The sequence below is a fragment of the Pleurodeles waltl genome, chromosome 7 (assembly GCF_031143425.1).
Source record: "Pleurodeles waltl isolate 20211129_DDA chromosome 7, aPleWal1.hap1.20221129, whole genome shotgun sequence".
Classification (NCBI taxonomy): Eukaryota; Metazoa; Chordata; class Amphibia; order Caudata; family Salamandridae; genus Pleurodeles; species Pleurodeles waltl.
Genome location: NC_090446.1, coordinates 926,790,061 through 926,817,297, shown reverse-complemented (window position 1 = coordinate 926,817,297; position 27,237 = coordinate 926,790,061).

Below are 27,237 nucleotides of genomic sequence, written 5' to 3'. Positions count from 1 at the left end.
TCTCTCTACCTGCTTCTTCCAAAAATTTTGTTGTAAGGGGTTTTGGGTAATGTGGGTGTGTGTTTTATAGTGGTGTGGGTGTGTGGGTGTGGTGTGTATATGTGTATCAGGTGTGTGTATTTTGAATTGTCCAATGTGGTTGTTTTTTGTAAATGTGTGTGCATTTTGAGAGCGGTGGTGTGTACCGCCAATGGTTTACTACGGTTGAATGACCGCCGCATTGATTTGTGGGTCATGATAGTGTGGGCGTATTCCTGTTGGCGTGACAGTGTGGGTTTTGGTACCGCCAATTTATCACTGACCTTTGGTGTGGAGGACTTGTGTGGTTATCTGTATTGTGGAGGATTTCTAAGTGTGGGTCATAATACCCGTAGCGGATTTCCACCGCGGACATGGTATGTTGGCGGCCGTCAGCATGGTGGTCAGCGGACCTTACCGCCAGGATTGTAATGAGGGCCTATATCTCAGTAAAGTGATTCGAAACACAATAGCTCCAACAAGGGCTATCACAATATCTTGACGGAGTTGTTCCCAAGAGTGCAACGCCACTCGCGAGGAAGTGTGGGCCAGTCACGGAGCTGCATGGACCCCAGGCACAGTACCTTTGGAAAATGATGAAACAAAGACATTGCACAGAGTCAAGGAGCTGAGGTGTCACTGGAGCTAGTGCGCCATTGGTTCTTTACTGCTACCGGGAGGTGAGGAGTCAGTTCCTTAATGCAAGGCAGGGGAGGTGAGGCATTGGCTCCTTACAGTTGCAGGGAAGGTGTCGGTGGCAAGGTGTTAGTTCCTACCATCCGGCTGGGTTAAGTCCAGCAGGTCAAGACATGAGGCATCAACTTTGTGGTGTTGCAATCACACCACGGGGCCACAGGTGTTGTGGTGGAATCGGGTGCCTCAGATGTTGATGATATGGCACTTGAGAATCACCCAGTGGCAGGACTTCAGAGGTGCTGCAGTGGTGTGGAACATGTGGGGTCTGTTGTGGCCATTGCTCTCAGTGGGGGCCACAGCTTCGGTGAAGGCAGTGACGCTGAGTCAGACAGCAGTGCCGGTTCTGAAGTTTCTCTGGAGTCAATGTACTTGGTTTCTTCTTGGGTACACCAGAACCCACTCCCAAGGTCCCGGTACCTGGATTTGGCACCTGGAGGTGGCGAGTCAGGACTATCAGCAAGAGAGCCCAGATGCTGGAAGATGAAGTCCTTGATTTCCCTGAGACTTCTAACAAGAGGCAAACTCAGTCCAAGCCCTTGGAGAACCTTTGAAAGCAGAATGTAGAAAGCAAAGTCCAGTCCTTCCACTACCAGGACAGAAGCAACAAGCAGCAGGCCAGCACAGCAACAGACAGAGTTGCAGTCCCTCCTACGGCATCCAGCTCTTCTTCCTGGTAGAATGTCCTCAGACCAGAAGGATTCTAAGCTTGTTGTTTCAGAGGTCTAATACTTGTACTCATTTCTACCTTTGATATAGGCAAACTTGAAAGGAAAGTCTTTGTAGTGCACAAGACCATGCCTTTTCTGCCCTGGCCCAAACACACTCAAGGGGGTTGGAAACTATTTTGTGCAAGGACAGTGTCAGGAATAGAACCATACGCGATCCAAGTCCCATCCAAAACTCTGCTCCGTGGCTCTGCGGTGCTTTCTGCGTACCACTTGTCATCCCCTCTTGCTCCAAAGGTGGCCATCAACATCGTCTGCCCTGTTGCAGAGCTCATAGAGCTGCAGGTTCAGGTCATTGGTGGACAAGATGCACTTATAAGTGCTATTCCATGAAGGGGCTACAATTCCCATGTTTTTAGAGGCAGCAGCCATCTTGGGGTGTGGCAGGCCTATAAAGCCCAGCCACACCCAAGCACTTTGCTCACTATTTTGAAGACTTCGATGCAGCCAGACCTCGTGGGGATTTCTCTGAAGAAGAGCAGAGTTCCGGAATGGCAGAGTGTCATCCAACTGAAGTATCCTTGTTTCCATGGTGCATTACAAAATGAGTAGGTTGTACTCGTAGCGGTAAGGCCTTGCTGAATCCAAGTTTGAAGGAAGTTGTTAATTCCAAAAGGTAAAGCGCCCCTTAGCATAATGAGCAGAGCGTTTCAGGCCACACTGGTAAAGCGCCCCGAGCACGACGTTTAAAGCGCTTCAATTCACAGGAGGAAAGCGCACTTGGCTTGGTATTTAAAGCACTTCAGTTCACAGGAGTAAAGTGCACTTGGCATGGTATTTAAAACGCTTCAGTTCACAGGAGTAAAGCGTACTTGGTATGGTATTCAAAGCGCTTCAGTTCACAGGAGTAAAGCGCACTTGGCATGATATTTAAAGCGTTTCAGTTCACAGGAGTAAAGCACACTTGGCACAACATTCAAAGCGTTTCAGTTCACAGGAGTAAAGTGCCCTTGACACAGCAATCAAAGCGCTTCAGTTAACAGGAGTAAAGCGCCCTTGGCACAACATTTAAATCACTTCAGTTCACAGGAGTTAAGCACACTTGGCATTGTATTCTAAGCGCTTCAGTTCACAGGAGTAAAGCGCACTTGGCACGACATTCAAAGCGCTTCAGTTCATTGGAAGTAAAGTGCCCTGCACACAGCAATCAAAGCGCTTCAGTTCATATGAGTAAAGCGCCCTTGGTTCAATAATCAAGGTGCTTCATTTTGCATGAGTAAAACTTTCAGGCCTAGGTGGCAAATGTGAAAACATCTCAAAGATAAACAAATCATAGTTTCATTGTTTTTGGAAGCATAATATGTGAGAGACATAATTAAGTCTTTGATGATATGTGAGATACATGTTTAAATCTTTTGCGAATTTCTAGACTGAGACCAAACGTTTTATGTTTATGAATGCATAGTAGTTGCATAATTGATGTTCAGAGTATGTCTATGGTCCAAGCTCTTGCCTTCTCAAGGTTCAGAGGTCTCAGTTCGTTCTTGTTCCATGATTCAGAGAAGGGCCACGCCCAGTTTTGTTTAATGCTCACGACATCCTGAGGTATCATGATTTTGCTAATTGTTCTTGTTCCGTGATTCAGAGAAGGGCCACGCCCAGTTTTGTTTAATGGTCACAACATCCTGAAGTATCATGATTTTACTAATTGTTCTTGTTCTGTTATTCAGAGATGGGCCACGCCCTGTGTTGTTTAATGCTCACGACATCCTGAAGTATCATGATTTTACTAATTGTTCTTGTTCCATGATTCAGAGAAGGGCCACGCCCAGTTTTGTTTCATGCTCATGACATCCTGAAGTATCATGATTCTACCAATTGTTCTTGTTCCATGATTCAGAGAAGGGCCACGCCCAGTTTTGTCTAATGCTCATGACATCCTGAAGTATCATGATTCTACCAACTCTTTCATTCACGGAGACGCCTTTGTTTATTCCATAAGGGTCTCAACTCTTGCACACACAGAGACGCCTTTGTCTATTCCATGAGGGTCTCAACACTTGCATCCACGGAGACGCCTTTGTCTAATCCATTGCACACACGGAGACGCCTTTGTCTATTCCATAAGGGTCTCAACACTTGCATTCACGGAGATGCCTGTGTCTATTCCATAAGGGTCTCAACTCTTGCATCCACGGAGACGCCTTTGTCTATTCCATAAGGGTCTCAACTCTTGCACACACGGAGACGCCTTTGTCTATTCCATAAGGGTCTCAACACTTGCATCCACGGAGATGCCTTTGTCTATTCCATACGGGCCTCAACTCTTGCACACTTGGAGACGCCTTTGTCTATTCCATAAGGGTCTCAAAACTTGCATTCACGGAGATGCCTTTGTCCATTCAATAAGGGTCTGAACGCTTGCATCCACGGAGACGCCTTTGTCTATTCCATTGCACACACAGAGACGCCTTTGTCTAGTCCATAAGGGTCTCAGCACTTGCATTCACGGAGACGCCTTTGTCTATTCCATAAGGGTCTCAACTCTTGCATTCACGGAGACGTCTTTGTTTATTCCATGAGGGTCTCAACATTTGCATCCACGGAAACGCCTTTGTCTATTCCATAAGAGTCTCAACTCTTGTACACACGGAGACGCCCTTGTCTATTCCACAAGGGTCTCAACACTTGCATTCACGGAGACGCCTTTGTCTATTCCATAAGGGTCTCAACACTTGCATCCACTAAGACACCTTTGTTTATTGTATAAGGGTCTCAACACTTGCATTCACGGAGACGCCTTTGTCTAAATGTATAACTGAATGTTAATGCTGTTATGAACAAGTCTATACATACAAGCTTAACCATTTTTTCTTTTCAGATCTCTCTCCCTGTTGTTCCCTACCCTAATTCCCTTGCCCCGACTGGCTTCACTATAACTCTGTGCTATAATAGCTTTCTGAGTTGGTGACACCGGAAGGTGGGCATGTTGTTCGGAGGTGTGCAGATCCCGAGGAAAGGACACTGTGACAGACAAGCACAGCCCTGCTGAGGTGCAAGTGTCAGCTCCAACCACCACCCATGCCCAGGAAGACCCATCAGGATAAGAAGGGCACACCTCAGCTCCCTTTGTGTGACTGTCTAGAGTGAATTCACTAACAGTCCATATCTCATCCTGACCAAGACCTGTATTCCACAACCAGGCAGGGGCACAGAATGGTTAAGAAAGAAAATGCCCAGTTTCAAAAAGTGGTGTTTTCAAACTTACAATTTAAAAACCAACTTCACCAAAAGATGTATTTTACAAATTGTGAGTTCAGTGACCCCAAACTCCACATCTGAATCTACTCTCAAGAGGAAATGACATGTAAAAGTTATTTCAAGGTGATCCCCATGTTACCCTATGGGAGAGATAGGCCTTGCAAAAGTGAAAAACAGAGTTTGCACTGTTTCGCTATCAGGACATGTAAAACACACCAGCACATGGTCTACCTTTCAAATACACTGCACCCTGCCCATGGGGCTGCCTTGGGCCTACCTTAGGGGTGACTTTCATGTAGTAAAAGGGAAGGGTTGGACCTGGAAAGTGTGTGCACTTGCCAGGTTAAACTGGCAGTTGAAACTGCACACACAGACACTGCAGTGGCAGGTCTGAGACATGTTAACAGAGCTAGTCCTGTGAGCCGCACAATCAGTACTGCAGGCCAACTAGTAGCATTTGATTTAAGGGCCCTGGGCATACATGGTTCACTATGCTAGGGACTTACTAGCAAATCAAATATGGCAATCATGGATCAACCAAGTCACCAATATAATTTAGGCAGAGAGCCCTTGCACTTTAGCACTAGTCAGCAGTGGTAAAGTGCCCAGAGTCCTAAAATCAGCAAAAATGAAAGTCAGCAGAGGATCAAAAACAGGAGGTCAGAAGGCATACATACAGGGGAAATCACGCCAAGAGCTGACAGGTCTAACACTCAATATATGATTTGTAGCCCAATCAATGTGGCCCAGGGTGAACTCACCATAAGCGGAAACCGCTTGTCAACTTCAGAGTGAACAACAAGCCTCCAACACTTCTAGCAACACCAAGCAAAGAATCATCTCATCTCACCTCAGAGATGCCACTGCTGCATTACCAGCAATTAGTTGCCAGCAAGTTTCACTGTGGCAAGTGGAGCAACACAGAGTGGTCAATCAGGCGGCCCTCATTTTGCTTTCAATAACCTCACTTCAATTTTTAGCGATGAAGAGTACTGCCATTCTCCTTGTGTGACTAAGAAGTGGTGCACGTTATTCCACCATGCAGCTTTCTTCATTTTGCACCCAGGGCAGACTCACCAGCTTTCAACAATTCCCGCTGGATTGAAGAATGCTTTCCCTAGGCAAGAGTTCTAACCTGTTTTAGCCCTGTGTGAGGTTCTGCCTATTTTCTCCCTTAGCATCTGTGATGGAGGGTCTGCCACTGCGGCATTTCAATCCTTATTGTGAGCAGCCAGCACTATTTTAATTTTCCATTGAACTCTTTTCTGTTTGTGCAATTCCCTAGCAGGAAGGACATTCGGGGAGTCCTGAAGAAATGTTATCTTTCATTGAACTGATGTTCTGGTTTGCCATCTTCACTAATCACTGTTTTTTTTACGGAAATAAGTTACTTTGGATTTTACTAGGAAAGCACTTATTTCTTAAGACACTGACAATTATTACCCACAATTATTTTATGTTGCTTACATACTGAACATACAGACTGTTTCTCTGCATTTCTTCCAGTCTGCACTGCAACCTCACCTTGCAGTGGATGCTTTTCCTCAGTATTTGTTTTCAGGAAACACCAGTTACAAAGTCCTGTGCTGGGTAGCATTGTTCTTCTCCTCTAATCTGTTTTTGCGGTCTCTTCCTTGCTCCTTCTGCCTCTGTCATTCTTGTTGCTGGAGTGAATGTTCTTTCTTAGGCCAAAGACAACTTATCCTTTGCCCTTTTTTAACTCCATAGCATGCAGTTTGTTCCACCACATAATTCGTTACAAAGCAAGGGACAGCCACCTATTCTATGGAAAAGACACAATGAAGAGGTTTTGACATATTTGGTACCAATTGATGTTGACACGATGACTATAGAACGGAGGAAAGGTATTCTCCATTAATTAGGTTCAAAGGGTCAAGACATTTTCAGACCCTTACGCTAAAACTTCTGAGGGTCATGTGAACTATCACCATTAGTATACAAATGGTGTCAATACCATTAGTATGCATACAAGAGAGACTGCGGGTTTTAGGTGAATAATCACTATCTTAATTTTTTTTTTAAAGTTGACGAGGATAGGTATTATCGAAAGAACAATGAAATCTCTTATGTCAACAGTAAAGAAAGTACCGGTCAACCCAACAAAGGACATAAAAATGCAAAATAACTTGCTACAGATGTGGAAATTTTTCACATTTGCCCTCAGTCAAGGGTAGTGTACACCAATCACTGTATGTAAAGTACGAATACAAGTCCTATCCTACCACTGCCACCAATGTTAGAAATAGGTCTCTAGTTAGCAGTGGTTACAGCCTGTTTGAGTAGGGACCCTCACTCTTATCAGGGTAAAGGAGTCAGTTACACAGCTAAGATAACCGCTGCTCACCCCCTTGGTAGCTTGGATCAAGCAATTAGGCTTACTGTAGAAGTAATGTATAAAGTATTTTTACACACACACACACACACACACACACACGCACACAGAGTAATATAGCAAAAACACCAAAGTACCCCACACTAGTATAGAAAAATAGCTATTATTTATCTGAATAAAACAAGACCAAATCAACAAAAATACAACATACACATGTAACAATACGGATTTTCATAGATAAAATGTATTATAGCACTTACAAACCCAATAGCTCCACCTGAGACTGTCACAATGGCTTGACGGAATCGCTCCCATCAGTCCAGCGCCACCCGTGAAAGATCAGCTGGCCATTGAGTCCTATAGACCGCAGCTACAGTACCATAGAAAAAAATAAAACAAAGATGTTGCACAGCGTTTAGGAGGTGAGGCACCTCTGGAACCAGTGCTGTGTTCATTACTTGCTGCCACCAGGGAGGGTGAGGCATTGGTTCCTTACTGCTAGGCAGGGTAGACGAGGCATTGGTTCCTTACGGTTGCAAAGGAGGTGTTTTTGCATTGGCAGCAAGAGGGCAATTCCTTACAACAAGGCCGGGTCAATGATCCAGTATGGCAAGATGAGAGGTGTCAACTTCATGATGTCACAATCACATCACAGGGCTACAGGTGCTGTGGTGGAGTCAGGTGCCTCGGACGTCTGCAACACAGCACTGTGGACTCACGCTGTGGCAGTACTTTGGAGGTGCTGTGGTGGCACAGGGCCTGTGCTGTAGGTCATGGTCCTCACACTCAGTGGGAACCATGGCTCCGGTGCAGGCAGTGGCATGGGTTCAGAGAGTGCAGCAGTTCTAAAGTTGTTCTGGAAGTCGATGCACTAGTTTCTTCCTTGTAGCACCAGAACTCATTCCCAAGGGCCAGTGAACTAGATTTTGTACTACTTGTCAAGTCAGGGCTCTCAGCAAGAGAGCCCAGGTGCTGACAGATGAAGTCTTTGATGACCCTGAGACTTCTTAACAGGAGGCAAGCTCAGTTGAAGCCCCTGGAGAACTTTGGAAAGAAGGATGTAGAAAGCAAAGTCTAGTCTATTCACTCCAAGAACAGAAGCAGCAAGCAGCAGGCCACCACAAATAAGCAACAGGCAGAGTGGCAGTCCATCCTACAACATACAGCTCTTCTTCCTGGCAGAATTACCTCAGTCCAGAAGTGTTCTACTATGTGGTGTCAGAGGTCCAGTACTTATACCCATTTCTGTCTTTGAAGAAGGCAAACTTCAAAGATAAGTCCTTTTAGTGCACAATACCCAGCCTTTTTCTGCCCTGGCCTCAGAACACTCCAGGAGGTTGGAGACTGCTATGTGTGAGGACAGGCACAGCACTATTCAGGTGCAAGTGTCAGCACCTCACACCACTCTAGCTCAGGAAGACTCATCAACCTAAAGACGGGCCATCAGGATATGCAAAGTACACCTCAGCTCCCTTTGCATGACTGTCTAGAGTGAAATCATAAACAGCCCACCTGTCATCCTGACCCAGACATGTATTGAGCAGACAGTCAAAGACACAGAAAGGGTAAGAAAGAAAATGCCCACTTCAATAAGTGGCATTTTCAAACTCACAATTTGAAAACCAACTCCCCAAAATATGTATTTTTAAATTGTGAGTTCAGAGACTCCAAAGTCCAGATCTCCATCTGCTCCCAATGGGAAATTACACTTTCAATATTTCAAGGCAATCCCCATGTTACACTATGGGAGAAATAGGCCTGGCAATAGTGAAAAACATGTTTAGTAGTATTTTCAATTATCAGAACATGTAAAACACCCAAGAACATGTCCTTCCTTTGAAATACAATGCACCCTGCCCCCCAAGGAGCTACCTTGGGCCTAATTTTGGGGTGACTTCTGAGCTCAGAGACTCCAAACTCCAAATCTCTATCTGCTCCCAATGGGAAATTACATTTTTGATATTTCAAGGCAATCCCCATGTTACTCTATGGGAGAGATTGGCCTGGCAATAGTGAAAAACGTGTTTGGCAGTATTTAACTATCAGGACATGTAAAAAACCCAAGTACATGTCCTTCCTTTAAAATACACTGCACCCTGCCCAAGGAGCTACCTTGGGCCTAATTTAGCGGTGACTTACATGTAGTAAAAGGGAAGGTTTGTGTCTGGCAAGTGAGTGCACTAGCCAGGTCGACATAGCAGTTAAAAACAGATAGGCACTGCATTGGCAGATCTGAGATATGTTTAGAGGTTACTCATGTGGGTGGACCTATCAGTGCTGCAGGCCTACTAGTAGCATTTGATTTTCAGGCCCTAAGCACACATAGTTCACGTTATTAGGGACTTACTATTAAATCAAATATACCAATCACTAACACAATTGGAACAGGGAACACTTGTACTTTAGCACTGGTCGGCAGTGGTAAAGTGCCCGGAGCCCTAAAACCAGCAACAATGAAATGCAGCACAAAGTCAAAAACAGGATGTTAGAGGCAAACCATTTGGGGATAACCCTGCAAAAGGGCCATTTCCAACATTACAGATGTGGAAATTCTTCACATTTGCCATCATTCAAGAGTTGTCTGTACAGCGAGGTGGTAATCCCAAAGGAATACTTTCAGGTTCAGAGAGGGGTAATTGTACCATTAACAAAAACGCTCACAACCTGTATTGTGTCTATTTAGTAAAACATCTTTATGCTCTATGACACATATCACTAGGTAAACCTGACAGCCTTAGGGTGGTCACCCCTAACTTTTTGCATGCCTCCCTCCACTTTTTAGACACTGTTTTTGCTGGTTTTAAGACTCCGCACACTTCACCACTGCTAACCAGTACAAAAGTGCATATGCTCTTTCCCTTTAAACATGGTAACATTGGATCATACCCAATTGGACTATTTAATTTACTTACAAGTCACTAGTAAAGTGCACTATATGTGCCCAGGGCCTGTAGATTAAATGCTACTTAGTGGGTCTGCAGTACTGATTTTGCCATCCACTTAAGTAGTTCCTTAACCTTGTCTCAGGCCTGCCATTGCAAGGTTTGCGTGTGCAGTTTCACTGCCAATTCGAACTGGCATTTAAAAGTACTTGCCAACCCTAAAACTCCTCTTTTTCTACAAATAAGTCACCCCTAAGGTATGCCATAGGTAACCAATAGGGTAGGGTGCTGTGTAGGCAAAAGGCAAGACATGTACCTGTGTAGTTTACATGTCCTGGTAGTGTAAAACACCTACATTTGTTTTTACACTACTGTGAGGCCTGCTCCCTTCATAGGCTAACATTGGGGCTTCCCTCATATATTGTTTGAGTGGTAGCTGCTGATCTGAAAGGAGTAGGAAGGCCAGAATGGTGATACAAAATCCTGCTGACTAGTGAAGTTGGATTTAATATTACTATTTTAGAAATGCCACTTTTAGAAAGTGAGCATTTCTCTGCACTTAAATCCTTCTTGGCCTTACAATCCACGTCTGGCTGGGTTTAGTTGACAGCTCCCTTGTGCATTCACTCAGTCACACCCCAAACACAGGATACTCAGTCTCACTTACGTACATCTGCATTTTGAATGGGTCTTCCTTGGCTGGGAGGGTGGAGGGCCTGACACTTGCATGTCAAAGGACAGTAGCCTGCCTTTACACAGGGGACTGCCACCCCCCCCCCTACTGGGACCCTGGCAGACAGGATTGAAGTGAAAGGGGACCTGGTGCACTTCTAAGCCACTCTTTGAAGTCTCCCCCACTAGAGGCACATTTGGGTATTTAAACCGGGGCCTCTGCCACTAACAACTCAGACACTTCCCGGAGAAGAAACATGAAGCATAACCTGCAACCTGCCCAGAAGAACTGCCTGGCTGCCGAAAGGACTCACCGGTCTGCTTTCTGTGAAGGACTACTGCCTTGCTGTTGCCCTGCTGCCTTACTGCTCCCTGGCAAGGGTGAAGAAGTGCTCTCCAAGGGCTTGGATAGAGTGTGCCTCCTGTTCCCCAAAGTCTTGGGACTAAAAAGACTTCATCTCTACAAGAAGGACTCCTTGTGCGGTGCAAATGGACGCACAGCTTGCCAGAAATGACGCACAGCCTGCATCGCGGTGAAAAAGTTACTGCACGCCGAACCGGAATGAAGCAGACCGACTTCTCAATGAGAAGATTGATGCTGCGCCAGCGTAGCAACCGGAAATTTGACGCATGTCCCACTGGATCGATGCACAACCAAGCCAAAACGGTGCAGCCCAACTTCCAGAGAGGAATCGACGCAGCGGCTGCCATGCGGTAGAAATTTCCACGCAACGCCTATCGGATTGACACAGTCCCTGTGCCTTCATCCTGTCTGCACCGGAAATCCACGCAATGTCCTCAGGGCGTTCAAAAACTCCGCAACCCGAAGAGAATCCACGACCGAGTGCCAGAAACTGATGCATAGCCATCCCTGTGTGAAAACTAAATGACGCATCACCGTGTGCGGCCCAAGAAATCGCCGCACACCCCCTTTGTTTCCACACATCTCTTCCTTTGCGGAGATTTTGCACACCAACCAGGTACTTTGTGCTTGAAAGAGACATTTATTGCTTTTTAAAGACTAAAGACACTTTATGTCACTTTTACAGTGATAACTCAACATATACTTATTGCATTTTAATCGTTTTGACCTGCATCTTGTCAGATAAATATTATATATTTTTCTAAACACTGTGTGGTGTATTTTCGTGGTGCTATACTGTGTTATTGCATGATTTATTGCAGAAATACTTTACACATTGCCTTCTAAGTTAAGCCTGACTGCTCAGTGCCAAGCTACCAGAGGGTGGGCACAGGATAATTTGGATTGTGTGTGACTTACCCTGACTAGACTGAGGGTCCTTGCTTGGACAGGGGGTAACCTGACTGCCAACCAAAGACCCCATTTGTAACATCACTCAATAAGTGAACAAAGTTCAATTTATTTTCATACAGAAAAGCATCATGAAGATATATTTTCACAAATTGATATCCATTGTACATTGCAATATCTAAGTAGAGGTAGTTATTTATTTAAGTATAGTGAATTGCTTCATTCCAAAAACCAACTTACTCACAATTCGTGTATGCCATGTATCCTTACAGCATTCATGCACTCTTCTATATAGCATACACTAATTAAAAACCAAGGTTCCTGGGCATCACACATGGAGGCCAACACAGTTATTTGTGTGCTATGAATATTTCATATGTATCACACATGGTTGGGCCTCAGCTGACGTTCCACATGTTTTGGTCGTCCCTTTTCTGTTATTTACAGCTTGTTTATGACCAGCATTTATTAAAAGTTACAACTTCACTAGGGGGTTCAGGGCTTCTATTATATCCATTATCTACTTCTCATATGAAATACTATTATGCCAACTTTACTCTCACACTTTCATTACATTTTGGCCTCACATTGAATAATTTACTGGATACTACCTCTTCAAATGCCTACTCAAGCCTCACATGGTGATTGCCAAACATATTCAGTCATGTTATTTAAACATATCTACTTTCAAAACTTCCCACTACCCTGGCATGTAACTTACTGTTAGAACATGCCTCCCAAGACTGTGAAGCACCTCAAAGTCAATGTGGCATAAACCAAACTTTGGTAAACAGGCTTTCATGTACATAATGTTCAGAGATGCTTCTACAAATGGTTCGCTAGTTTTGAATAAGGAATGCAACGTATGTTCACACAGTATATAGTGACGACAGACAAAATACTAAGCCCATGGTCACACAAGTATTTTAGGTGCAGATTGTGATCTTTGGGTAAAGTCCAGTTGGGATAATCAATTCCAAAAATATGGCACTTGTATTTCAAAGTGTCAACAGTATTGAGGATAATGAGTTTGTTAAATCTACAATGTGTACTCTCAATGTTTTGGATGCAGAGGTAAAAGTCATGGCAAACTCAGGTTCCCCTTTCACCATCATTGCAAAAGCATGTTTTTTAGTTTTCTTGCACACAAAGTTGAGCAACTGCTATCTCTGGATGTATAGGCTGTGTGTTTTGATGGAGGAAGGATTGTTTTTTTAATTGGATATCTTGGTTTCAATGTGTACTCTAAATAATGCTGCTGTTAAAGGAGTGTGCAGGGCTAATGGTTACTGAAAATCACACTCAATCCTTAAGCATCGTTTTTCTGTTCTGTCCAATATGGAACTTTATGGAAGTACTCGGTGTTCAATGTTTTTTTAACATGTATTCAGAAATTGGTTAGAAATGTTGAAAGGTTTTGTTCACTGAATAAAGTTGAGAAATTGAGCCATTCTTGTGAGATAAGAGTTAAGGTGGGTTTCAATTAGACAGAATCCTTAGGGTGTCTTTAACCTCTGATGTTTGCTAAGAAAAGCAATGGTGACTTGTGACTTTGTGTTGATCTTTGAGTCTAAATTGTTTGCATAATAATTAAGAAATTTGACCTATTAGAAATATAAGAAATTATCTTTCTTTTTGATGGAGCAACCATCTTTTCAACTCTCACTTTGTAAGATAGCTATAATCATGTAGAACTTGATGAAAAGTTGAGGGCCTGACTACATTCATAACTAGGCCTGGAGGAAATGTAGTCCACTTTTGTGTAATTTATGCATTTTTTTGGAACTTTACATTTTACTTGTCCTGCGAAATTCCTGTAATCAATCCATTACCCCACTTTGTGTAATTACTTAATCTTTGCAGCAAAAACTAAGAATGAACATGCCATAAGCAGTAAAAGTTTACCACAGTTTCACAGAAACAACAAAACGCAAGCTGCTGTTGCTTACAGTTCTCTTTTCTGTACTATGATTTAGCACATAATGCATCCTTGTGTCAAAAAATGTATGCAATGAAATATTTCATACTGATATATAACACAAAGTGAAAGATTTGTATTTCATATAATTATGCAGGATTTTGGGTAATTTGCTGAAATTTCACATGAATATGCAAAAGCCAGTTATGCAAACTTCGCTCACCACTATTTATAACTCATTTGGGGTTTCCTGTACAAGAGAATGCCATTTGGCCTTCCTTTAGTGGGATCTGTTTTTTAGTAAGCAATGTAAGATGATTCCAAAATGGCTTTTTAGTTTTTTCAAAGAGCATGAACGAACATTATGATATTTTAACGTTATATGCACTACATTGGCAGATAAAGTGTTGGTACTGTGTGCTGAGAAATATCATTTATTCAATACACCAGTTGAATATTTGGGACAAACCATTTCTAAATTGGTAGCTAGGATTAAAGACACTCCCTCACCAGACAACAGGGAAAAACACATCATTTAACGCATAGGTACTCGCAAACATTTTCCCAGGGGCCACAAAGTTTGATCTGTGGTGCGACCGAGGGCGGCATTGATGCTAGCAGCATGACGATCAAAGGGAGGAGGGGCTCTGGGTGTTGAGGGGTTGTGGCGTTACGGTCGGGATAGGGGCCGCAAAGCATATAGATCTAGTGGATGACTCGCACAATGTGAAACCAGAAAACCTGGCATTAATCTCCGCTTCCCCACTTTATCAAATTGTGTGATCCTAGGCAATTTTTTTATTTCACGTTCCCTTCTTTTTCTTCATTATTGTATGTAGGAGGACCTCACAATGCATGACTTCAGTATATGCGCTGTGCAAACCCTTGTCCTGTGTTTGATTTAATAAACTATGAAGTTGTTCATGTACAATAGCAAATCAGGCCAATCAAAGAGTGCAGATAACAACTGACTTGCCTCTTAGTTCACTATTGGCATTGTTATGAAGGTGGTGGTAAGAATGAATGTTTCTGAATTTATGTTTGAAATCTATTGTTCTAAAAAAATACTTCTCCATGCACTGTTATAACTTTATGTACTAAGATGAAAGGGTTCTGCGTGTAAATGAAATATACTTTTTGAATTTTTAAGAACAGTTATCATAGTTGTAGACATTTGCTGTAAGATTTCTGAAAGAATGAAAGTGTTCCTGCATTTAAAGCAGTGCAGGACAACTTCCTTGCTTCCTTTCTCTTCAATAATGCTTAAATAAAGTATCCCCTGTTGAGTCGAGTAAATAGCAGCCTAGTGCTACTGCTGCCCTGGGGGCTGCATGTAAAGGTCAAAAGTGCTACATGCGGCCCCCGGGCCGTACTTTGAGTATCACTGATTTAACGGGATGTGTCAATACTGTACATCATTTGTAAACAACGTTGTGACCATAACTGAATGAAAATAGTTGCACAAAGGGGAAGAGTCGATGTGGAAACAGGAACAACAAGAGGTTATTGAGGCTCCAACTTTGCAACTTTTTCAACATTGTTAACAGTGCAGTATAACTGTTAATACAAGCACTTGTTGAATGGGGGCCATTCTTACGCAAACCTCTGGCAATAATGAGTGTGTTGTGGCATATGCATTTAGGCCTTTAAGCAGTATATAGAGAGACATTATGCTTTTTTTGAAAGAAAGCCTTTAGCCACTGTTTGGGTCACCAATCCTTTTAGACATTTTAATTTTGGAAATCAGTTTATCATTACGACTGTTCTTAAACCTTTAATGCATATTCTGTTGATTGGAAGTGTTGTATCCTCAACTGCACCTACAGAAAACCCATGTTCGCAGTTAAAAGTGTACTTCTATTAAATTTTGAATGTATCAGGTAACAAGAAGCAAACTGCTGATAGCTTATCACATCTCCCCTGGCCAAATGTTGATGGTCTGAGCTTTAACATTATGAATTAGATGTAGCTGTGTATGTTGTGGATACTATTATTATCATTATTATTATTGTCATTATTATTATTATTATTATTATAGCAATTTACAAAGAGTTTTGCTATCCCATAGGGGATTCCCGGCGCTACAACAAAATAGGTATCTTCTATTGTATCTGCATTAAAATAACCATGTGTTGAGCTTCTTCTGAAACATTGTTAATGATGAACAGTTGCTGAGGGAATCTGGGAGCCCATTCCATAGTTTGGCCCTTGGAATGCAAATGATCGGCCTCCCATTTGTGCACATTTCACTAAAGGCATGTACTTTGGGACATTTCCTGCTCTTTGTGCACACATAATAGGGTCTTGAATTGAATTATTTTCTCTATAGGTAACTAATGTAGTTCCCATTGAAGACCTGATGGAGAGGTGTCTTCTGGTAGCCTAATCAGCATCCTTGCTGTCAAGTTCCAGACAACTTGCAATCATTTAGTAGAAGCTTTATCTGCTCCAAGACATATAACTTTCTTGTAATCCAGCCTAGAAATAACTAATGCCTGAATCACTGTTATCTTGGCATACATTGGTAGCTGCCAAATACTTTTACAAAGCCATTTTAAAGTGGAAATGCACTTGGCCACTAATTTTGTCACTTGTGACTTCATAGACAGCTTATCGTTCATAATGATCCCCAGATTTTTAGCCTGAGATACTGGCACTAGAAGAGGACCCAAACATTCCAGCCAGTGTTGGGGATCCGACAGGGAGCTGTTCTTTCCTAATACAAGAACCTCTGTCTTCCCTCCATTAAGCTTGAGTGAATGTCTGTCCATCTACTCCGCCGTCAACCTTAATCTGAAGTTCAATGTCTGTGAGTTGTCTCTCCGTGCAGACAACAATATAAAGATGATTTGGGTGTCATCTACATATAAGAATAAGGTGAGCCAACAACTTTCCACTAAGTCTGCTAATGAGAGTACATAGATGTTACATAGTACCAGACTTAGGGATACTCCTTTAGGAACTCCTGAAGTAAGGGGGTGTCGCTCAGACATGGCAATTGCTGAGAACACTTGAAGCAACTGGTCTCTTAGAAAAGAAGCCATCCAAGCAAAGGCAATTCCCTCAAATACTAACTCCATTAGTCTCTCCAAGAGAGTTGTATGTGACACAGTATCGAATGCAGAGCTGAGATCAAGTTGTATCAGTGTTGCCATCTTGCCTCTCTCTAGAAGCTGCCTAAGTTCTTCTGTGGCTCCTAGCAGGGCTGACTCGGTACGGTGTCCTTTCCTGAATCCTGACTCGGATATATGAAGGACCTCTTGTATCTGCAAGAAAGTATATAGTTAAACATTCATATACTTATCTATTAGCTTTGCTATAATGGGAAGCAGAGACAATGGTCTAGAGTTGGCCCAGTTTTCAGGATCTAAATTAGGTTTCTTTAGTAAAGACCTCACCATAGCATGCTTTCATGCTTTTGAAGCTGCTCCCTGTTTTAGTGAGGAGTTAATGAGCTCCACTAATAGCTGCAAGTTATCAAAATCTAGAACATTCATCTTGTTTGCAGGGAATGGGTCTTCAGGTGATACAGATTTAATTAATGATAATAGTGACATGAATTCTGTCAGGTCCAATACATTCCAAGACTCAGTTTGCCTTCTTCTCTTATAAGGTGTTGATCCATCTAATCTTTAAACCCTGATTTACTTTTAAGCAGAGAATGATTTTTCTCTCCTTGTTTTAATGTCAACTGTATGTCTGCAACTTTTTTCACAAAAAAACAGGCTATTTCCTCACATTTTGATTGGGACAGCTCTGGTCTTGGGAGGTTAATAATAGGATCAGAGAGTTTGCTACCACCTTAAAAAGGGTTTTGGAGTATTATTTAGCTACAATGATTGGTTCCAAATAATAAAAAAGTGTGGGCTGTTTTACAGTTCCCATGATATTTTTTAGAGCAAGTTTATATTTACTTTTGCTCTCATCATCAAAGTCCCTCCTCCTTTCTCCAGTTTTTTGCAGTTGGCTTTCTCTATCCACAGTGCCTCTGTAAACTATGGGGCTGGTGGATAGCATGCGATTGATGCATTTTTTTTATCGGTAGCACAGTATTTAAAGCATCCCGCAGCCAAGTGTCTAAGGATCTTGTGCATGGAAAAACAATATATGATGTGAAATGGAAGATCAAGCACAAAAAAGATATTAGCCTTAACCTGAAGAAGAGATATATCATTGAAATTCAGACATCTAGCAAAGGTTTGAGAGGTCCCTTGCATTCTTTGTCCCTTGTTGCATCTAAGTTGAGTGCAGTGAGAGATCTTATCTTCAGTGGTAGCCTCCACAAATCTCTATGGAGGAGGTATGGGGAGACAGGTGGGTCACGGGGATGAAGAAGGTAAAACAATAAAATAATACATTAAAAAAATGAACCTGTCTGCTGCTGTCGCGTGGGCTCTCATTATCCTAAATGAGACTACTGGATTTCTAGGTAGCAGGATCGTTCACAGTGTGGGGGACTGAGTCGGACCCACTTGGAAGGACCTCGGTCACCCTAAATCTGGTTTTGCTCCGGCTAACTAGCAGTGCCTCATTTCTCCAAAAGGGAAGAGATGATTAGGCAGCCAAGCGCATGACATCTTTGGAACTTCTCAGGGAAGTCGTGGTCACTCAGATCCAAACCAACTCTCTCCTTTACAGTATGATCCCATATACAAATGACAAAGACAGTATAAGTTTTATATAATGTTTTAATAAAACGACTGTATTTTAGATATTAAGGCGTGAGCCGCAATAACCAGAACCATACAACACAGTAGGATTGAAATAGTCACCAGGAGAGTAAAACATAAGAACAAAGCTATCATCGTGTCTATTAGTTTCTACTCTCCCTCTGCTTGATCTATTTTGAGCACAGCATGTTAAGCTTCTAGCTTGCCTTTCTGTATCACTGGGGAGACATCAGCCCTCATACCTGAGCAAAGGCCTGTGATCTGGATCAGCATCTGCAACGAGGCAGTCAGCGTCTAGTTGTGGTTCCCTGGTTGGAATCTCCCTCTTGCATGTATTGGGACAAGGAAGTGACTTTATAACTAATATGTCAGCGTGATCACAAAATGTCCCTACGCAGGAATGCCAAGTCTAAACTCCTACCACGTCTATCGGCAATGTACCAGACTGTATCCTTGACTGAAGCACAGAGTGAGAACTCCAGTGCTGAAGTAGGCTAAACAGTGTGATATGAATAAATAACAAAACCGTAGAACTGGCTATTTGGAAAATAACAGTACGAAGCCTAATAAACAGCATTCAGAGCAAAGTGCACAGAGGCTCTAAGCTGCAAGCAAATGAATAAAATACATCCAGGGCAAAGTGCACAAAGGCCTAAAGCCTGAAGCACACGCGCAAAGGATACATAAAACTAACCACACTACACTGCCTTGCTCATCTTCGTCCCTCCAGATGGTGTTGATGTCCCAAGACTTCCTGGGACACTAGAACAGGTTCCCCATGCAATCATGGTTCTGCTTTCATGCTATAGCTAGCCGGGTTAGAGAAACCTAAGCGTGCATGTCTGTTTGTCCAGCCAAAGACAGAAGGCCAAACAGACATGTGCACTTAGTGCACGCCACTCGTCTTCCCCACTCATCCCTCCCGTGGCCCAGCCCCACCTATCCCTTCACAAACTGGCTGAGCCAGCAGCTGAAAAATAAAACAATAGTAAACTATCATTTTTAGGGGAAAGGCATCTTTTACACTGTTGTCAGTTGCCTGTGTTTTACTTCCCTCCAATTCTCTACTTCTTTTCTTAGTTGGTGTAGCTTAAAGCATTGATTCTGAACATTCCAGTTAGGCAGTTGAACAGTATTCTATGGCTGTGTTAATGCCTGTCATGACATGTTTGACTATGGTAAATAAACTTCACCTTTTTAACCAGTACTTTGACATCACGCCCCTTACATCACAGAGGGCTTTGAAGACAATATGCCTGGACAGTGGGACTTGCAAGAGCTTCAAGGACTAGAAGAATATGATCATAGCTAAGAAGGTGAAATATTTGTATATGTAAATGGCATTCTGGATATGCTGAGTATTGTACAGGGCAAAGGTTAGGTCACCAAGGAAGTCTATTAGGGAATATGAGTCAAGGAAAATAAATATTTGGACCTCATCTATGAGGCCCGTGGCACAGGGCAGTGCATCAAGTACTTTGCTTTGCTGCCCTGTGCCACTGAAATAGGGAAAAAAATTGCTGAAACTGCAAGATACAGCAAATTTCTGTCCTCTCCCAAATTGCTGCCTAGCACTGAAGCACAATGGTGTAAGGATGCATGCATTGTGGGGATGATTCTTTTTGTGCAGGAAGGAAGACCTTCCTGCACAAAAACAATCACCTGAGGTGTTTTCCTCTTTCTATGTGTGCTGCAGAATAAATCACACATAGAAAGAGAAAAAGCAGGGAGAAATAAAGACATTTCTCCCTTTTGCATCATTCTTATGCCACGTCTGAGGTGGCGTAGGAATCTGACGTGTTCCCAGACTTGTAAACCCGGGAATGCATCAGATTATTTCCGGTTCCATGGGTGGTGCATGGCCACACCCCAGGCACCACCCATGGCATGCCCCTTTCAAGCAGTGTTATGCATGAAAGGGGTCCATATTTACAAGGCCATGAAAAGCCACACAAGGTGGCTTTACATGGCCTTGTAAATATGGGCTGGCACACTGCGACACCGGAGCATCAAAAAAATGACACTCCGGTGGTGCAGTGTGCCGCTAGGGCCCAGTTTGAATGGTGTTCTGTTCCCATGAATGTGAAAAGTAAAACCATGGAGAAGTGTTAAGGGCACAACTTTTTCCACTTTCTTAAATGCTTTGGTTTCCGAGCAACACAATACACACTTGAATTCAACTGATGCCCTCTGCTCTTCACCTTCCTTTCTCTGGTTTGTTTGCCAGGCCTAGAGCTCTTGTATTGTGAAGTCACCTCCAGAAATACTTCCCCTGATAGTCCTGCTTATGAAACAAAGACTGTCCTATGTAGTGTCTGCAGCAAACAGCTAGGACCGGCTGACCATTCTGCCATCCTGGAATTTTCCCGGTATGCTGCAGGCTAGGGGATTGCTTTCAGATCAGGGTGGGCTCCCATGACCGAACCAAGTCCAGTGTCATCATCCTTGTTGCAGCAACCTGCAGTGTGTGAGTGGTTTAAACATTTCTGCCAGGCATGATTTTGGTTTCCAGTGCAGTCCTGAATGATTTAATAGTCTTGTTTGATGCAGAATCTGTATTCCAAACGGAGAAGGGAAGGATGAGCATTTTTTTTTTTAAAGGCAGCAAAGGGTAAATTCCAAGACTTGAGGGCCCTGCCTCATTTAAGCCCTTCAGGTGTTGAACCAGTGTCTTCATATGCATCTGCTATGCATCAGCACCTGTCTGTATCTGTGCAGAAAAATTTAAAATGCTGGGTTATTTGGCTAGGGAAAACTCTTTGTAAATCCAGCTATGGCAAACTACAGAGTAGGCTTACACAAACAGATTAAAAACATTGCTTGGGACTAACTGGAGACTGTGACATTCATGACCAGGCACTGTTATTGGATAACATGGAAGAAACGGGATAGTGTCCAGCTCTAACTCTTCATTGAAGGGAAATAAAGTGACTCACATGCAAGCTACTCAACACACAATCACTTAGCAACCATACAATTGAAATCTGGGACCTTCTGAGGAGGGACACAACAGAACTCCACTTCATCATAGAAATCTAGCTCAACTCCACATCAGCTCCAGACATCACCATGGCAGTTTCAGCAGGCTACAAGAGCACTCAACAGGACCACACCCACAAGTCAGAAGGAGGACTCACAATTGTCTACAAGCAATCCATCAAATGCTCAACATCCACGGTGAAGGCCTCCTCATTCATGGATCATCTGCACTTCAAGGTGCAAATCTCCAAAAATGTCATGCTGAATGGAACACTAGCCTACCAACCTCCTGGGTCGAAGTAACTTTCACCAGCTTCCTTACCAATCTCTTTGCTGCACTCACCATAGACTCCAGAGCCTCATACTCCTTGACACTCACAGCTTCCATCTCGAAGACAGAATCTACCCCTGCTCCACAGCACTCCTCAAATACCTGGGCAACCTGGGACTCACCTAGCTCATTTCAGGACCAACATACGCCACAGGCATACAATGGATCCTATAGACACCATCAGCGGCACCACCAAATACAACTCCACCTCGCCGATCACATGGATCGATCATTCATTCATCCACTTCCAAATCAATACACCGCAAGCTAACACATCCACCAGTATCAGCCTACAAAGATGAAGATGAAGCAAAGTCTCAAGAGCAGACTAGTTCAGCATGGATCAACCAAACCCCACATACAACCTCAACAAGGACATCACCAACTTCAACAACTGGATTAAGAAATGTGCAGACTCCCTCACACCCATCAAACATAACAAGCAATACAGACCCAACAAGCAAGCCAGCTGGTACATAGAGGATCTTTGAGACACAAAACAGCACTGTAAACAGTTAAAAATAAAAAGGACAGCCAGCCACAAAAACGCAGCTAGAATCACTTACAAGTCTGCACTCACATGCTAACACCAGCTACTAAGAGACACCAAGAAGTGAGCGATAGCTGAACACATTGAAGGAAGTTCCAACAGCTGCAAAGAGATCTTATTGATCATGAAGAAATTCAGCACCCCCTCAGCCTCCATCAACAACATCATCCAGTCTGAAGAATTCTGTGACGGCCTGTCAAACTTCTTCCACAATAAAATTCAAACACCTACAGCAACTTCACACACCAACATGGCCCTAGTAAACTTATAGCAACCTACCCACCACCATCCTAGATGGCCACCTGACCAAATGGACAACTCTGACCAGAGATAAAACTTTGACAATCATGTGGACCATACCCTCTGTGGCCCCAATGAATCCATGCCCCCTCCACATTTACAACCTGGGAACATCACCAATCAGCATCATACTCACACACATCATCAAAACTTCCATCACTGCTGTCATTTTCCTGGATCACTGGAGACATGCAGAAGTCAACACACTCCTCAAGAAACCATCAGATGGCCTGAATCAACTGAACACCTTCCAACTTATCTCCTTGCTATTCTACACAGCCAAAGTGATTTAGAAGGCTATCAACAAGCCACCCAAACATCACCTCAAGCTCCACTACCTGCTGGACAACACCTATTCAGGATTCTGAAAGAACCACACCACCAAAACAGAACTCATTCTGGCCACAAATGACATCCTAACCATCCTGGACACAGAAGAAACACAGGCCCTCACACTGTTCAACCTTTCTGTGTATTTAAACATAGTCTCCCACAACACTCTCATCAGAAGACTCCATGAGATTGGCATTCAAGGATCTGCACAAAATGGGATCTGCTCCTTCCTCTCGGAAGGAACTCAAAGTATCAGATTCCCACCCTTCACTTTAGCGAACATGAACTTGATCTGCAGAGTCCTCAGGGACCCTCTCTCAACTCCACCCAGTTAACATGTACATGATACCACCTATCGACATCATCTGCTCTCAAAGCATCACCATCATTTCCTACACCAGTGACGCCCAATTCATCCTCTCCCTGTTAGACCAAACTACCACCGCCAGAACCAACTTCACCAACTGCATGATCATGGTATCAGAGTGGATGAGGACCAACTGAATGAAGGTGAATACCAACAAGACAGAAGTATTGATCTTCGTAAGCAAGACCCCCACATAGGACTTCACCTGGTGGCCATCGAAGCAAGGACTTACACCAACACCCACCAACCATGCAAGAAATCTGGGAATCATCCTAGGTGACAAACTAAACATTCTGGCACAAGTCAAAGTGATGAGCACCTCCTACTGTCACATCCCATGCATGCTATGAAAGATCTTCAAGTGGCTGCCACAGAACACCAGAAGGATCGTCATGAAAGTATTCATCACAAGCAGGATCGACCATGGCAATGCACTCTACACCAGAATATCCAAGCATCTCCTACACAGACTCCAGATCATTCAGAATGTGAGACTCATACTTGACTTACCATGTTACAAACACATCACCACGCACCTCAAGGCGCTTCACTGGCTTCCCATTCACAAGCGCAGCCAACACAAATTTCTTACGCACATATACAAAGCCTTGCACAACATTGAGCCAGCATACCTAAACAACTGCATTCACTTTCACCAGCCTGCCTGACACCTACTCTCTGCCTCACTCTCATCTGCACACACCCCCTGCATTCAGAGAAGTAACCACACTCAAAATTTGGAATGACCACCTTCAACAAATTAGAGCCTCCTTCTCACCTAAATTCTACAAGAGGGTGAAGACATGGCTCTTTGAGTAACCCTGCAGGGTTTACATGTCTAGACACCTGCTCAAGCTTCTGCATACCCTCATGGGTGATTATTGTGCTATGCAAATCAACATGTCATAACTTGCGCTCTACTCTATAGAGTAAATTATATTAGGCTTGGAAGGTATTTCAAATAGGATTCTTCGCAGTTGGTAGTTTTCATTGAACAGTTCATTGATGGTGGTTTGCTTAGGATTCCTTACTGTTAATGTTCACTTAGCAAACACAAATGTGATGTGTTGAAAGCTTGCAAAAATCAGAAAAAATCACAGTCACGGGCAACTACTCCGGGCCTCATTTCAGTCTATCAGTTTTCACCCGATAAGCCAATACATAATGAGACAAGCTATATGAAAACCATTGTTGACCCTACTCCAAGTTGATCTATCCATTTCAGTCTACCAGGCCAGTTCCCTCTGAAGAGGAAAGCAATTGACCCCAGAAAAGTTTAAACTTACTTAGGCCTTCACATGGAAGCTTGAGCCCTCTTGCACAGTAAGCACGGGATTCTTGTCTGACATTCCTGTCAAACCTAAGGTGTCTCAATGGAGAAAACACAAAGATGATTAGTAGAACACTTCCAAAAGTCTATCCCACTAGAAACTGCATAGCCCACATTCTAGTTCAACGTTTTCACCCACACACAGTTCACAAATGTAGAGTTTTCAAATAGCTTGAACATCTTTGTTTTCACACAATGGTGTGCAACATGACTCCAGAAAAGGTAGACTCATTTCATATTTTCAGAATATATATTCAGGTAAGATACATTTACATACAATTAATCCAGTTTGAAGTGTATTCATAATCATTGGTTCCTGAAAATCTGGAATGGGTCCTAATCTCCAGAACCTACGTTAGACCCACTTATTTCAAACCATTCTTGAACAAAGAGAAGAGCGCGGCTGAAAGCATGAAAGCCTCGTCCATCTCATTTTAGTAGCTTTTTCCAAGCGAGGATCCCTTTGGACCCTCAAAGAGTCAGTTTACCGTGGGCGGCTAATTGCAGGTTTAAATAAAACAACACACAGGGGAGCCAACCCCCTCCCAGCTTCACAGTTTTAAAAGCAGGAGAGGGGGGTGCTCTGCCATGCGGTGGATGGCTCAGCTGGCAGTGATGGAGCACTCGTGCAGCAGTAGATCTTCTCATAAACAGTGCGTTTCACTGCTAAGGTGGGACGACTTGGAACGAGAGCAGATGTGCTCAAGAGCTGCGACACTCAAAAGGCAGATTCCTCCATTAACTACTAAATAAAAATGAAAAATTAAGTGGAGCACATGCACAACAGTAAAAATATCGTAGATGTGCCATAACAATCCAATATGGTGAGGAGAGAGGTGAAAAAAACTTCCGAGTCACCTTTCTTGGGGCTTTGAGTGGGACAATGCTTGATCACCCCACATCAGAACAATGCCGTGCTCCCCTTGGGAGATTTTTCATGGGTGTGGATCCATGGGGCAAATGCACCTATCGTGGACGCATTCTAAGGAAATCAGCGGTGCCTCTCTTGAGGTTAGAACGTAGGACAGCCGTGCAACGCGGTACCTGTAGTAGAGCGCATGTTGGCAGAAGTAGATCTTCTAGAAACTGAATGCATCGGTCGCTTGGCAACACCAACTAAAGGTTCCTATATAATGATGAGCCCACGCATCCCGTCATCATCTGTGAAGCAACCTCGCCTCCGTACCAATTTAAACTTCTAAATCTTCCTGAACTGTAAGGAATATAAGAATTGTGTGAGGTTTTTTTTGTCAGTTCTAAATAAGATTGCTTTGGCCTTGCGTTTAAAGCGGCATGGGAGTCACCAACCTCGATGGATAGCAAAAGCCCGACTGTTTGTCGTCTTGGCTGGAGTAGTCGTTCTAAGAAATTTATATAGGTTTCTAAATCTGAGTCCCAGTCCTTCTCTCCACCACTACCCCTCTTTAATTTCACGTGGGCGGAGACCATGCGACCGATCAGGTTTAGCTACTGGTCCTCCCACCGGGCCTAGAAATGCTGGTTTGGCACACGGCAGCCCTTAAACCTCTCCAGCACAGCGTTAATTACATTGAAACTGATGGATGGCTACAATAATTCAAATGTAATTAAAGGATGCTTTCGCTCTCCGGCTATGTCAGTCTGCAATCGTACTCATTATACAGTAAGAATGTTCGCATTTGTACTGAGGACACAATGTATGTGCATTAAAAGTAGAAAGGCTGTCTGTGTATTCACCTTCGAAATAGAAACTACATTTTAATTTACTGTGATGACTGAGAAAGAATTGTCCGTTTCATAGAATAATTTTAAATGCATGTGCAAAAATTCACCAAGTCCAAAGAACTCAAAGCGAAACACGTGTGGGCAATTTACGAACACTTTAGTGTGTACCATGACTAATTAGTGCACGTCACACAGTGTGCTTTGAAATGCCAGTAAATTAAGCATAAAAACAGTTTTTTCCAGGGGCACTTTACGTCCCAAACAAGGGATTTACTCATGGCCTATTGCAATGAGGAACAAGCATTCTCAATGAAATTTGGTCTAACATTTTAGGTCTGGGTTACTTATTGTACATTGGCCTTACTGTATAGCATTTTTCAAATGCAATGCACAATCAGGAACCTAGCCTTATTAATAATTCGTCTCATTCTATACATGTTCAAAGAATTCTGAAATCCTTTCACTGGCTTCCAGTGCAGGCCCCACAACGTTTACATATATGAGCATAGATTCTTAGTACTGCCCATGTTGGAACCTTTGTCCTTAGTGGGCGGCCCTTCCAACTAAGCCTTCATTTGGACTATCCTCCTCTTTCCACTCTATCTCTGATCACTTAACCTTACTTTCTGACTTTAAGACCTGGGGTCACATGTACGCAGCATTTTGCACGTCGTGAATGGCGAATCAGGCAGTTTGCGATGTGCAAAATGCACTGTGACATGTACCAAACCATTTTTGCAATTCGGTAAACTATTTACCGAATCGCAAGAGGGGATTGCGAGTCGCAATTGGGAAGGGGTGTTCCCTTCCTAATTGAGAGTCGCAGTCCCATGTATGATTGTTTTGTGACCGCGAATGCGGTCCCAAAACAATCGCAGTTAGCACCAGTGTCAAACTGGTGCTAACCCATTCACAAACGGGAAGGGATCCCAATG